The following is a 14,120-nucleotide window of genomic DNA, read 5'->3' as shown; positions in this document are numbered from 1 at the left end:
CTTACCTTCAGAGTGGGGTTTAAAGAGATAAAGGCTCACACAAACAACTTTTTTTTTTGGTGTACTTTGAGCTGGTTGTGTTTAGTATGCCGCAAGTGACCCACAGCACCATTACAAACACAAAGAAAGTTTAGACCTCACCCACCTGGCAGGTATTGCCTTGAGTCAACATTTTAGCCAAAGACTCATGAATTTATTAAAGTGGAAGGAAAGATAAGTCATCAAAGATTCTGGGAAACTTCTGTACTTTATAATAGTTCACACAATATATGAACTTATGCTCACTAATAATGAGCCTTGTCAGGCTACACTTACTGCAAGCTTGTTAACTGAACACTTCAAAGAGTTATTACAAGTGTTGAACGGCTGATGTTACTGCTGCCAGTTGCTTTTAGTTGCATGAATGCTCCCTAGGCTCTTTTTTAGTGTGAAAACAAAAATAGCTGAGTAATTTAGAGAGGCCTTAATTCTTTGTTTTCTTGGATGGCAAAAATAAATACTTAAGATCAGCAATTTAGAAAATAAAAAATAAACTGCTGTCTATCAGCTGATGTGATCGTTACTGGTCCCAGTGAATGGTTTCTATCAGGTGAATGTTTGTCTTAATGCTAAATTGCTCAATCAGTGGGGCGAACTATGATTTTTCCAGGATTGTAGAATATCCAACAGGGACATTATATCTGAAGCATGGAGACTGACTTTTTGTTGCACAAAGTTTAGTGTCCATGAAGCAGCTAAAACAAACTTTTTGAAGACAATATACTTTTTGCTATTTGACTCAAAGAAGAAGTTCAACGTTTACCTTTTTTCAAGCACAGATCTATTTCTAGGTACATACTGTACTCCAGGTGCAATTCTCCAACATTGCATCCCTCTGACATAACTTTTTACATCTTTAAACTTCATTTCCTGCCTTACAATATTCATGCAGTCATATTTAGACATTTTACTGTTAATCCATTCCAGTTCAGAAACACCACAGTCAGATTTGTGGATGGAACCACCATAGGAGAGCTCAACAGCCAACAAAGAGCAAGATGGAGGCGAAGTGCCCACTGCATTCATGATGAGCAGTCAGAGTTGGTGGGGAGCGCCAGCAGAATTCCCTTTTGTCGATACTTTTTTGAGAGGTTAGAGCTGTGGATTTGAGATTGACTATGTTGAAATCCCACAGCTGGCAAGTTATCACACTAAGGCAGCTCACTGCTCTGAGTTTGTGCAGTTAAGGTTAAGGAAGAACAGGATGGGTCAATTTCCCCAAGGGAATTGATAAAGTAGGCTTTATCACTTGGATGAAATGTGAAGAAGGCCCGGCAGAGACTTTAATTGCTGCGAAACTGAAACAAGCTGGCCTCCGTCTTCTCCTGCTGATTAATTCCTATCAATCAGCCACAGAGAGCCTGATGACCGGAGGCTGCTCTGTGTGGTTCTCCAGCTGTACAGTGGAGAACAAAAAGGACCTGCAGCAGATGGACCACTACCCTCTCTCAGACATTTACACTGGCCAGCTCCAAAAAACAGGCTGGCTGTATATCAAAGGACCCTCCTCGCCCTCATCATCTGTTCTCCCTGCTGCCCCCTAGAAACAGATACAGACTCTTTAATACCTCAACAAATAAATACACTTAAAAAATGCTTCACTCCTCTTCCCCAGTGGTGCAGTGGGGGTCGTCTTTTTAACAGCTCCAAAAACAACACAATCCATTCTACATTCCAATTTCAATATATAGAATCCTATACCTTAGGCGTACACTGTGGAAAGGGATTAAGAAAACCCTGTGGTCAGTGTTTTCATCACAATATACCACGAATTGCACTCTATATTCAGAGTACATAATGGTAGAGACATATCAGCAGGATAACGAACTTCAGTTATTCTGGTATCTACATCTGAGTGTTGAATCTGATGCCAGCCCAGGGAAAATCTGCTTTGTAAGCTCACTAATTACCATGCCATACTCAATTCCGTTAATCCAGTCGAAAAAGAACAAAAAAAAAGCATCTGAAACGATTTTCTCGCAGTACAGGTGAATTAATTTTAGTCTATGTGCAAGTAAAGGTTCTCATAAAGTTGCAGCTGTGCCACGCACAGGAAAATCTAACAATGTCTGTATATTACAGCAAAGAGTATGCAGCCATATAATCGTCATTTAAATAAATACACGCTTCTAATATAAGACGTACTGACAGTGTTAATAAAACCAGATGGTTGGACTCACAAATACTCCCAGTACAATTTTCCTGATTGAAAACAAGTTATGACATAAATTAAACAGGGATGAGTTCATTTATTTTATGTCCATACGGATTAATGTTTAGGATTTCGTGAACAGATTAAAAAAACACAACATTAAGACTGAACCCTCGCGAGAAAGCGCAGTGGTACAAACAAACCAATGAGCACCGAGCATTTTTTTAAACATTCGGCATCCTTGTATACAGGTTTCTTGTGGCTCATTTGTATTCCCTTCTGTTTTCTCCCTGTGAGTGTGTGCAGAGAGTGACAGAAACTGTAGATGTTAAAACTCTGAGCACGGCAGTGTGAATGAGCCCTCTACCTTCGACACTCATTTGGGAGGAGGTCTCCAAAGGTGACAAATGAACCCATAAGAAGCAGGGAGCAAGAAAAGGCAAAGGAGGGGAGAACATGCATTGTATAAAGACAGGGTACCTCGGCTCTTAAAGAATTCTCTACATGCGTCTGCCATTATACCAGGATGCCTGTCTCCTATCTGGGTGCAGCCTCATGACCCGCTGAGCCTAGGGATATTAATTTGCAGCCCTAATGTTCTGTGGCAAAGGAATTGGAGTCGGTCCCAACACAAACAAATTGGATGTTACAGCTCATCAGCAATGCAAGACATCCCTGCAGGTGTGGGCAGAATGACCATCATCACCACATGTTGCAAAGAAAGATACAGCAGAATTTCCTGGTGTGACAGTTTTTTTTTTTTCTCCATTGTCAAGCTGGGCTCTGAATAGAGGAGTGAAAGCAGGAAGAAGAGCTGTGTATGACATCTATGATTGATAGTTTTCTGACGGGCTCCTGACTGCAGCTGGCCAGTGGATCTGAATCTATTTGTCAGATATGATTGCAGTGATATTGAGTTAGGGTTGGGAAATAAAAAACAAAAAGCAGACGGCGGTTGACAATATGAAAGAATGGATGTAACTGGAAGAAGCCCAGAGAAAGAATAGAGCATCATTTAAATGTTCGAGTGGTGGTGTGATAAATTTTTAACCACACAGGTTCTTTCATAGCCTGTCAGTGCTACCGCTCATTGTACATGTGCCTCTTTTTTCTCTCCCCTGTTGTCCATTTCTCAGCTATTGAGTTGAATATCTAGACTACTTGCCGATCCTGTCTCTTGCTGACAAATTGTTGTCTTGTAATGCTCAGGTTCAAATGTCAAATGTGCTACATACTGTACATGAAAGGAAGGGAGTGTCAGTGCTGGAAATCCCTGGCTGTCACTGCAGGAGTTTCTCCTTTAAAGATCAAAATGACAAGATTGTGGTCAGGGCTCCACTTATGTGCTGTTAAAGGAGATTCAGATCCCAGATAATGATACAGATTTCCTTTGATGTTTATTCGCTCAAATGAGCGACTTGAAGTTCACCATTAACCCCCAGAAGGACTATTAAACAACAGGAACACAGCAATTGAAAGAGTCCAAGCATATAAAACAAAAAACAAAAAAGAAATTTCATATATATATATATATATATATATATATATATATATATATATATATATTCTTTGATATGATTTTTTTCACCACTTGAACAGCGCCGAGCGTGACGTCTTAGATTGATCAGATTTGCACCATTTTGTTTCTTCACAGTTCAAGAGGGGAGAGGGAACTATCTGTCACAATCGATGATGAAGAGTGGGAAGATATCTGTAGAAATGCTAAATCAATTTTGGTCTATTCATGCCAGATAATTCTAGGTTCAGAGCGTACAGAGAATTCATATATGCTACAACTGCAGACATCATTCTAAGCGTACTGTTTTACCCCCAAAGACAGAAACTGGCTTTGGTCTTAATGTGGAATGTAAATGTACTGGTCTGTCTGAACCAGACAAAATCATTGGGTGTGGAACTGCAAATATATATATACAATGCCTCAGCCATCTAAGCTCAAATGTAGCATAAAAAAAAAAAAAAACCATCTCTGAAAGCCTCATGATGTTTTCTTACATATCATCATCATGATATCGTAAAAGAAAGTTCCACTTTACGTGTTCTCGCCTGTGCCCACATTGGTTTGCTTGGGACCACTAAGGGATATGTTGTCAAACATGTGATTGGCAAGAAATATATCCTCTCCTGTGCGGACAAGGGAAGTTTACATGACAATAAATAAAGTCCTTGTTTGTTTCCAGCTGCCCATTAAACTGTCCCTACTTTGCAGGAGAAAATAGCATTAAGCGAGACACCAGGCCAAGTGGACAAAAACAAATTCAATCATATACTGAAAGTTGAGTTTGTTTACCTGCCCTCGTAATGACACCCAGAGGAATATGAGCCCACTTGTTAAAGATCTTTTAGACGACCTTCAGCTGCAGTGTCAATTTCCAACATTTAAAAAGATCCCTCGTTACCGCCATGGACTCAGTATTATTATTAAACTGTGTGTGGGAGTGCGCATTCTTGTCTCCGCTCAGCTCTTTATTTGATCTGTGTCTGTGTCTGTGTTTGGGTGCACATTTGATCTGAGCTTAAGAGGTTCTTTCTTCTTATTCTTTTACTCGACAGATGAAACCAGAAACTCATTTAAAAGAAATCAGCTATTGATAAATAATATCAAAATGACTGAGTTTCTTATCATGTCAATCATTTCTTAGTGTGCTTTATTTGTTTCCAGTCAGCCATTTTGGAGATAAAATGTGTAACTGTTGGAATAAACTGTGGTTAAACATCCATAAAAAGACACATCATTGCATGTATGCTGAATGGATGACTGTGTTTCATTAGTATTCTAATGTCCAACTTAAAGGTTAATTCATCTGCAGGAGCCTCCTGCATAATGAACCTTCACACTACGGCTGTTGATTATTAAATAATTATTAACAATTATGTCTAATCATCACTATTTTATTATTAATGTGACCAGGCCTCACTGGCAATCACCCAAAACATGAAAATAAATTTGAGTAATAAAAATAATATTCTGATAAATAATAAAACTTAATAGAAATACTTAATCCCTGTGGAGGAATCAAACCTATTTCTTCTGCATTTGTACTGTCCAGTATATTAACAAGGAGGTAAAATTTAGTAGACCTCATGAGCTTCCACTGCATCACGTTGCTCTGCTGTCTAGAATCATGTTTATCTGACTGATATCCAGCTGTTTCAAACAAGATCACAACAAACTGCAACAGATGGAACCGTCATGTCAATTTTACTTTGACTTGCATTTGCAGCACATGACAGCAACACAGCACAAGTTAATCCACATGTCTTACTGTTAACGCTGCTGGTTGGAGTCTCAGACTCCCGTTCAGCTGCAGGCCAATGGAGAGATCGAGACGTTCTATTGGCTGACAGCAGGGCTTGTCATCCAAATTATGCTCAGGCTCATGGAAAAATGGGCAGGTGACTCCATCATGAACACTTCCTTTGTTGAAATCCTGAGCTTCTTTAGCATTTGCTCTGAGGATCTCCAGTCTCCTCAGCCACTGTGGTATGTTGATGTTTGCATTGCCGAGGTTGGCGGTTTCAAAATGCATTCAAATACAATATTTTGAGATAATAAGCTTGGATTTTATTTGTAGCGCAAAATACTTTCAAATTAAATGTTTCCACTGACAAGCTCCATCAACTGTGAATAGACCTGTTTGTGTCGTCTATTGTTTCAATGTGACCTCAATGGCATGAAAGTTGAATGTAATGCAACGTGACCATTAAAACTGGGGCCATTCAAATATGTGCCCACAATAAAACTACAACTGAAAGTTGATCAGATTTGTACTGTTCGGACTGTAATGAAAATAACAGATATGGGTCACACGTGGGAAAAAAGGTTTGATGTACAGTGTGAAAGTATCCTTTGACAGCATCAACATATATTGAACTGAGGCCGGATGCAATTTGCTCGGAAGTGAAGGATTCAATGAATGTTCCCAGCCTCATGTACAACTCTCATGTATCCATAGTGAGTAAGTTGTAATATTTTGGCTAAATGCTGGACTTCCTGTATTGTGACAAATGATAGTCAGATACATTTTTATATAAAGCCTTGCACCTAGAAAAATAAATATTTGATGAGGGCAGCAGAGCTACACACTACTACACACCCAGGGCACAGTCTCTTTTTCACCTGCTCCCCTCTGGAAAGCAATAAGACCAGTCTCCCAAATACAGGGCCACCAGATTCACCAAGAGTTACCTGAAAGCAACAAAACAGCCAATTCACCTCAGACAGATTCCCCCATATCAAACAAATCACTCACTATATGCAGAATATGGAGGTACTTCATGCTCATTGTCTACCTCAGAACCGTTTTATTCTCTAGTGGTCACTCTGTTTATTGTAATTATTATTATTTTTGTATATGATATTCATTCCATTTATATTGGAGAGCAACCATAATCTTGTTCGATTGTTTAGATTTTTCAAACTCAATTTAATCTATTTCAATCATGATTTTTGTTTCTGATACATTAAACAGAATGATGCATGCTGGGAACACAAATGGACCCAGGTTATCCCATTAAAATGTTCTCTTTTTGACTGGTTTTAGTTGTCCATATCTATTTTTGGGATTGAAAAAAAGTAATTAAAACGTTGGAGTGCCTTCACTATTCTAATAGTATATGCCCATTTAACCTAACCATATAAACAGAGATATAAAAACCAGTGTTGCTGGCTGACTGAGTTGTGTGTGTGTGTGTGCGTGTGTGTGTGTGTGTGTGTTGGTGGTGAAGCAGCTGTCTACCCTGCGCCACTGTCACAAAAACATGACAGCCCTCCTCAATCACGTCCTCTCACCTTTCAGTTTAACGACACGCAGTGTTGTATGCTTTGGGCTTTACTGTCTCCAATAACATTTTTATAGTGCGCAGGTTTACCATAAGGCATTATGCGCTGCCTCGCAAGGGTCGAAACTGGCTAATTGATTTAAATCAGGGAGTGTCGAAATGAGCTGTAATTCCTTGGTTTTAAAAGCTTTTCATAGCCCGCAGCTGCGTGGGGATGATTTACAGATATAAAAACGGGAAGGGGTGGAGAGAGAGAGAGAGAGAGAGAGAGAGAGAGAGAGAGAGAGAGAGAGGAAAACACCCGCTTAAGATAAGATTAACCTCCTTTGCATGATGTTTTCAACACTCAGAAAGTAAATACACGCAGGCGGTCCGTCAGGGTGGACGCTCTTCTGACTCGCGCTTTGCGCGCGCCGCAACGCGCACTCACCATCTCTCCCATCCGCGCGCCTCTGAACCTGCCCGCACCAGGACTCCTCTCTTCCTCTCCTCCTCTTGCTCTCTCTCTCTCTCTCTCTCTGGTTCAACTTTACTAAGGCGGCCAAATTCCAGTCGCTAAACGTTTCTCTCTCTCTCTCTCTCTCTTTCTCTCTCTCTCTCTCTCTCTGAGGAGAGAGAGTTTCATATTTATGAAGGGGGGAGGGAGATTACGCGGCTGTGGCGGCGGCAGGGTTTTACCGATCGGAGACCTGTTCGCTCCACAAATGATAGGCTATTTCTTCCAGCGATAAAGTCCTGAGAAATGTCTCTTTCTGCGGATCAGACCGTCAGCACCACGGACATCATGTACAGGCGAAAACAAGCGAGTGTTTTCACCCTCCAAACAATATATGGACTGACAAGAAGTCAAAGGTAAAAAAAACCGAATTATCTTATTTTTTAAAATCATATTTCAAAGCGAATCTTTCGAGATATTTGTTTAAAAGCTGCAAAAAAAAAAAAAATCACAGTTCTTATCTATACTAGATTAACATCTGTCTTTACGCACCATATGGTGTTGGCGTTAACGCACATGTTCACATTTCACAGCTAAACAGATATAAGTAGTGTCGCATTGCTATGTGTCCTCAGTAATGGGGGAGGTGGGGGGATGTTGATTGTTGAAATAACTCCGCTCACAGTTTTCACCTGCCATTGCTGTAGATGGAGAAAAGAAGAGAGAGAGAAAAAAAAAAAAAAACATCCCTTCATTCTCTTCTTTGCCACTCTGTGCTGTAACAGTGCTTTCCGTCTGTGTGGAGATTAGTCAGAACTCTTGTCCAAAGAGCGCATTCAGTGATATTTATACCTCCCAAACAAAGAAAGCAGGATGAGGGTGTTTCGCTGCGTATTCAGGAAAAGCTAGTGCTAGAATCCAGATTGTTATAATTTGCATTCAATAAGTTATTCTTGAAGATGCTGTTGCTATGAGTTGTTTCATCAATAATTCAGCTTGGACACAATATGAATGAGTCTATACGTTTAACGTACATTTGCATCACTTATATCTATTTTTATCAGCATCAAATATCACTTTTGCTTTAAAATAAGTAACCATACTGAGATACTGTCTAAAAATGTATTACGTTTGTTTTATCTCCTTAAACCTACTGGGTGGGTCCCCTCAGTGCGACTGTAAACACACTAATGGAGCCACAGCCATGAGCAATACCAGTGCACACACACAACAAGACACAGGTTTTTTTTCCATCTCCCCATGTCCTCCCCCTAATCTTCTCAGGGTGCCTCGAACCATTTAGGATGACACTAGTGATGCCAGCCGTGATCACTATTTAAATTGCAGCCTTCAAAGATGAAAATGGGTAATCAACATCTGAAAAGTTGTTTTGTTTTGTTGACAACTTACGAAGAATGTCACAGTCTGAATAAATTGCCCCTACGAGACTGGCTGGCACTGACAACACTCTCCGGTTGAATTATTTAAACACATGTGACAGAGGTGGTGGATTTACACATCAAGGAACACTGAATCATATGACAGGGGTGTGGGAAACGCCGGGAACGGCAAGTGATAAGAACGTCACAGTACACGGGAAGAGTTTAAGGTTCCAGGGAGTCGAGACTCCTTGCTCGGGGTTTAATGTTCCATCAGAAGCACAGATAGATCTGTAGCCAGAGAAGACAGACTAGCAGTGGTGGCTGCTGACACAGGAATAAACGTCAGATTAATTCTAAGTGGATTATGACATTTTACACACTCTCCTTTGATGATAATAGTTCATAAAAGGATCAGTCAACACAGTGTTAAGCCCATTACTCACTTCATAGTTTTGATAATCTGTCAGTGGACTTTCATGTGCCGAGGCCAGGACTAAGGTTCAGAGACAAATGTGGTCTGGGAGCTATTTGCATCTCAAGCAGTGAGCTCTCATGCATTATCCCGATTTGCGATCATCAATAACTATCTGGCGTTACCTCGTTATGCATATTATATGCCAGCCGCTGCTTCCCCAATTAAATTACAGAAAGATGAAGTTGTTGTTGTTGAGCGGAGCGAGCAGCCCTCCACATGTGGTATCCAGGAAAAGCTCCGAGAGACACAGCCCGGGTGAAATAGGTTGGTAAACATGGCCGACAGACAGGATACATTGCCATTCTGCGGCATGTCGCTACGCCGGCCTCGAGGCCGGCCTGATAATACTCGCTCTCAGCTTCAGGGTCAGAGGTCTGAGGTTGATTGGCAACAGGCTGACACAGGGAAATAGACTGTGCTGACTGGAGTCTAAAGGGGTTGGAGCCCCCAGATGTATCAGCGTGGCTGGCATGGTAGCAGTGCCACGCTCTCATTTTTATCCTCTCGTACCTTTAATGTTCACAGGTTGCTCGCTGATCTATTAACCCCTTGTCAGACACCACGGGGCTCTATTATACCGTCGTACCGCAGCACACGGCCGTCCGCCAGTGCCATCTCTGTCATGCCGAATTGTTTTCCTTGCAACAACGATTGCTCTGCCTCATTCGCTTTCAGTTGCACCTCCCAGCTCCTTTTACCTCACAGCCTTGGCTTGCTGCCAACATGCCCAAAGGCACCCAACCTGAGGATCACATGTAAGTGATTCTCTCTCTCTCTCTCTCTCTCTCTCTCTCTCTCTCTCTACCCACAGCTCCACAGACACACCAAACACATGCTTACATTGCCTACATACAAAAGTGCACAGGTGCGCACACACACACACACACACTCGAAACTCAGCTTTACTGATTTTATGTTGTCACATTGTACAGCTTGAATTGAATTCACACTTTATTTCCCATCTGCAAAGGGGGAAAAAATCTTTCTGCAACCACAATGTAGCCATAACTTATTTGGAAGTATGACAAAGATTTCTCCCAGCATTCCTAAGTAATGACACAAAAGATAATCTGCTATCAGCTGGTAGTATTTGTTCAGATTGAGATGATTTTTATTTTTTACAGTGGAAATGGCAGAGTTGTACTTACAGAAATAGTCATTCCCACAGCTATTGTGTCTGCTTTCTCAGACCATGTCAGAGTGACTGAGCCTGTTAGCAGTTTTCCTTTCTAATAGCTGGACAATATTATTAAAAGACTCGGGCCCGATCTACTAAATATTTAAAAACTAGTGCAAACAGGACATTGTGTGCACAAATTTATGGGAGTTGATATACTTCTGCATTTTCCCACAGGTGGGATCAATAAAAGTTTATCTTATTTTATCTTATCTTAAATGAACTTCTCTTATCACAGCACACTGAGGGTTGCATCTGATAGATGTGCAAAATAACACAAAATACAGTTAGTGTGAGTGCCTTCATCAATACAGATTATCATGTGTGTTTTGCAGACTCTGGAAAATCCTGAGACCGGTATAGGAAAACAGATTAATTTACAATGTGCAATTTAAAAACATTTAAATTGTTTATGATTAAAGTGCTTCGAACATATATTCCACTCCAGCGAAGGCTTCAGCAGAGATGCTTCTGTTGTTATGGTGAGAGTCATTTCCTCAGCTGACTTCCCATTACTTTTTTTGGTGGACTTTATTAAAAGAAATTTTGTAATTGAGACGCATGTTGTCTTTTACTTTTTGATTTATTGTTTAATTTGCTCACATCTGCTTGATAACTTCCTCCTCCGACACATTCAACTCCCTGGAATCATATTTGCTTTTGAGCTTACAGGGAGGAGCAGGTTGCCATTTAATCACCAATGGCAAACTCAAGCAAACAAACAAGAAAACAATGCAGTTTCCAGCAGGTCCTTGTAAAGATGCTCTGATGCATGCAAAACCCTCTTTTGAATACATGCATTTTTGATATCGCTCATATTATACTTACTTGATCACCAACAAAATGGATGCATTTTAATATCATGTAGCATGATTTAAACAGAAGACTTTAAAATCCTCTGGACTATTTGGAAAACCAGATTCTCATCTTTTGTTCTTGCAAGAAAAAAATCTCAGATAACAATATTTATCTCCTACTAAGTCTAAGCTGTTGTGTAGAAGCCACTAAAGACTCCTTGTCCTCCAGACTTGAAGGTCGTTTGGGTAATTATGGTAATCACGGCAACACTTGGGTATTAAAACAATGTGAATTTGCTGGTGTTAAAATTGCATTTTCTTTCATTTAGGTGTCATTTGATTTTCCTCTGATATTTTGAAAACACTGGGACACTGGGTGTGTTTCATGACAGTAGTCTTTGGCACCCTGTTGGAGCCAATTAATAGACGGCTACTAAAAAATGAATCAGCTTCACACCCAGAAAATCACTGTGGATTATTAATGTTTCACCACCGGTGAGGTCACAGATCATTCCCAACAACAAATAGCCACCCTTGTCGTTGTCATGGATGCTGTGCTTTTTGACACAAAGTCACTTCAGGGTCTAAACCTGGGTCATCCTCCCCTTGTAACACATGGCAGCAGCTGCCAAGGTACGCCTAATCTCATCTTTAAAGCAACAGACTCACTCTTCCGGTCAACAACCTGAAAAACTACACGTGTGCAGTCTCCACACCAAACGAAGCACTGGTGTGGAACAACCAGGTCAGCAAATTCAGACACAGGAGGTTCGACAGGGAGGGACCATGGAAACTTTGTGTTGGCTGTCCAGTGCTTGCATAGCTCAGGGCAGCCTCGGAGCACAGGGCTTGTATTTTATTCATGGGGCAGAAAACTTGAAGAGTATAGCAAACAGAAAGTCCACATTGGGGAAAATTGAGGAGGCAAAATAAAGAGAACTGCAACATTAAAGTGAAAAGGAGGAGGGAGCTTGAGGATCGAAGAAAGAAGTGGGGATTAAAGTGAGACTGTGGAGTAATGCAGGATATACCGATTCAATCAATACAACCTAACCAAATGTGCTTTGCTCAGTGCATGGATAGCATTTTATTTACCTAAATAAGATCCTCTAAGTCACACCTGGACGTCATAAGGCCCGGGGGCCACATGTGGCCATTCAGCTCTGCCTGACCAGCCCTCAGGGAAACCCTCAATCAAACATCATTGGTTTCAAACTCAAGTCAACTTAAGACTCGGCCCTCAATAGTGATCGTGATTATTCATGTGCCCCTTTAGGAAAATTTGTTTCCCATCCCTCTTCTAACTAATCTGTCAAATTAGTGAGGAGACAGCCAAAATATTCCTATTACAACTGAGCAACCCTGGTAAATCATGTATTACCTGATTCTTATGTGGTTTAACGGACAACTAATGACTCACATATTGCCACATTAACTATAGTAACACTGATTGTAATTTCAAGCTTTTTTAATTGAATAAGCTTAATTTCCAGCAACACATTTTGCCTCAGATTAAATTAGTATCTCATCCACCATTAAATGATAAATCATAATGTGTGCTTCTCGTAAACTGGTTGACAATTATATGGCTGCATATTTATTTGATTGATACGTGATATAATGCAAAAATCAATCAAAAATGAATCTGCAGCATCATTCAACCAAATGATGCAAGAACTTTATAAATATGTCATAAAACAGAGTCGCTGTGAACCATCAATGATGTGTTTTCATCATCCCACACCATTTTTGCATTCTGTGTAATCTTGTTGTCTTCAGTTGAAAATCCATTTCCTTCAAGCATTTGGAAAAGGCTAGAGTAAGCCAGAAATATACGATTGGGGTCAAGACCTTAAAAAATAATCTGCTTTTGGCATTTCTATTTTAAACTCAGATTAATCAGAAAACAAAGGGTTGAGGGTGATGAAAAGTAACGGTGAAATCTAGGTTATTTTTGTAGTGTGAAAATAGCTGCAAGAAAAATAAGTTTATGATTTTGTTTGAGTCCTTTTGAACTATGAAAATTAATCACAACTCAATATGGCCTATAGATTAGGAAGCAAATATTTATCCTCAGCTGTATTAACCGTCCTCTGAGACCGAAACTCTCAAAGACAATATTAATTTATTACAGATTTCTTATGCTGGTCGGTATCAATTTAAGGATATGATTCACGTGTGCTGGATATATTCATTTGAAATCATTTAATCCCAGCAGCTTGAATCCAAACTGATGTGTATTTTGAATGTGTTTATGCACACATACATACTGACTGATTCTGTGCGGCATGACTATTTGACTGAAGTTTGCATGTTCTCCCTGTGCATTTATGGGTTTTATTCAGATTCATGGCTACCTCCTACAGTCGTACAGTCCACCCCCCCGAGGTTTACACGTGTAGGAGGTTTCATCCGATCCATATCTCACTGCCAGGCTGACGAAACCCTGATGACACCCAATACCATCAGCACTAAGCGATAATCAAATTAAGTTCACTGCAAAAGAAAACACAGACTCCCTGAGGTGATGAAAGAATAAGTCCGACAGCTCTGATTTTTTAAGGAGATTGAAATGCGTTGCTGTGTCGCCCGTGTAGGCGTTGATGCTGCTCAGGAATTTGTGCTCAACTTTTGATTCAACTGTTTGCAACTTTTGCCTGCTGGTTGTCAGATAAAAACTCCTTTCCCGGGTTTTCTACTGACTCTAATAACTATTTTCTGTCTTTCTCTGCTGCTGTTTGTTTCTCTGTAGATCTCAAAGTGCTTAATGCTACTGACAACTTAACTTGCAAAAGCGCTCGCCGCTGAGGAGCCTATTTTATCTGTCACTTTGCCATCTCCTTGTTATCACCGAGAAGCAAC

The sequence above is a fragment of the Blennius ocellaris genome (genome assembly GCF_963422515.1).
Source record: "Blennius ocellaris genome assembly, chromosome: 18".
Taxonomy (NCBI): Eukaryota; Metazoa; Chordata; class Actinopteri; order Blenniiformes; family Blenniidae; genus Blennius; species Blennius ocellaris.
This window is presented reverse-complemented; position numbering follows the sequence as displayed.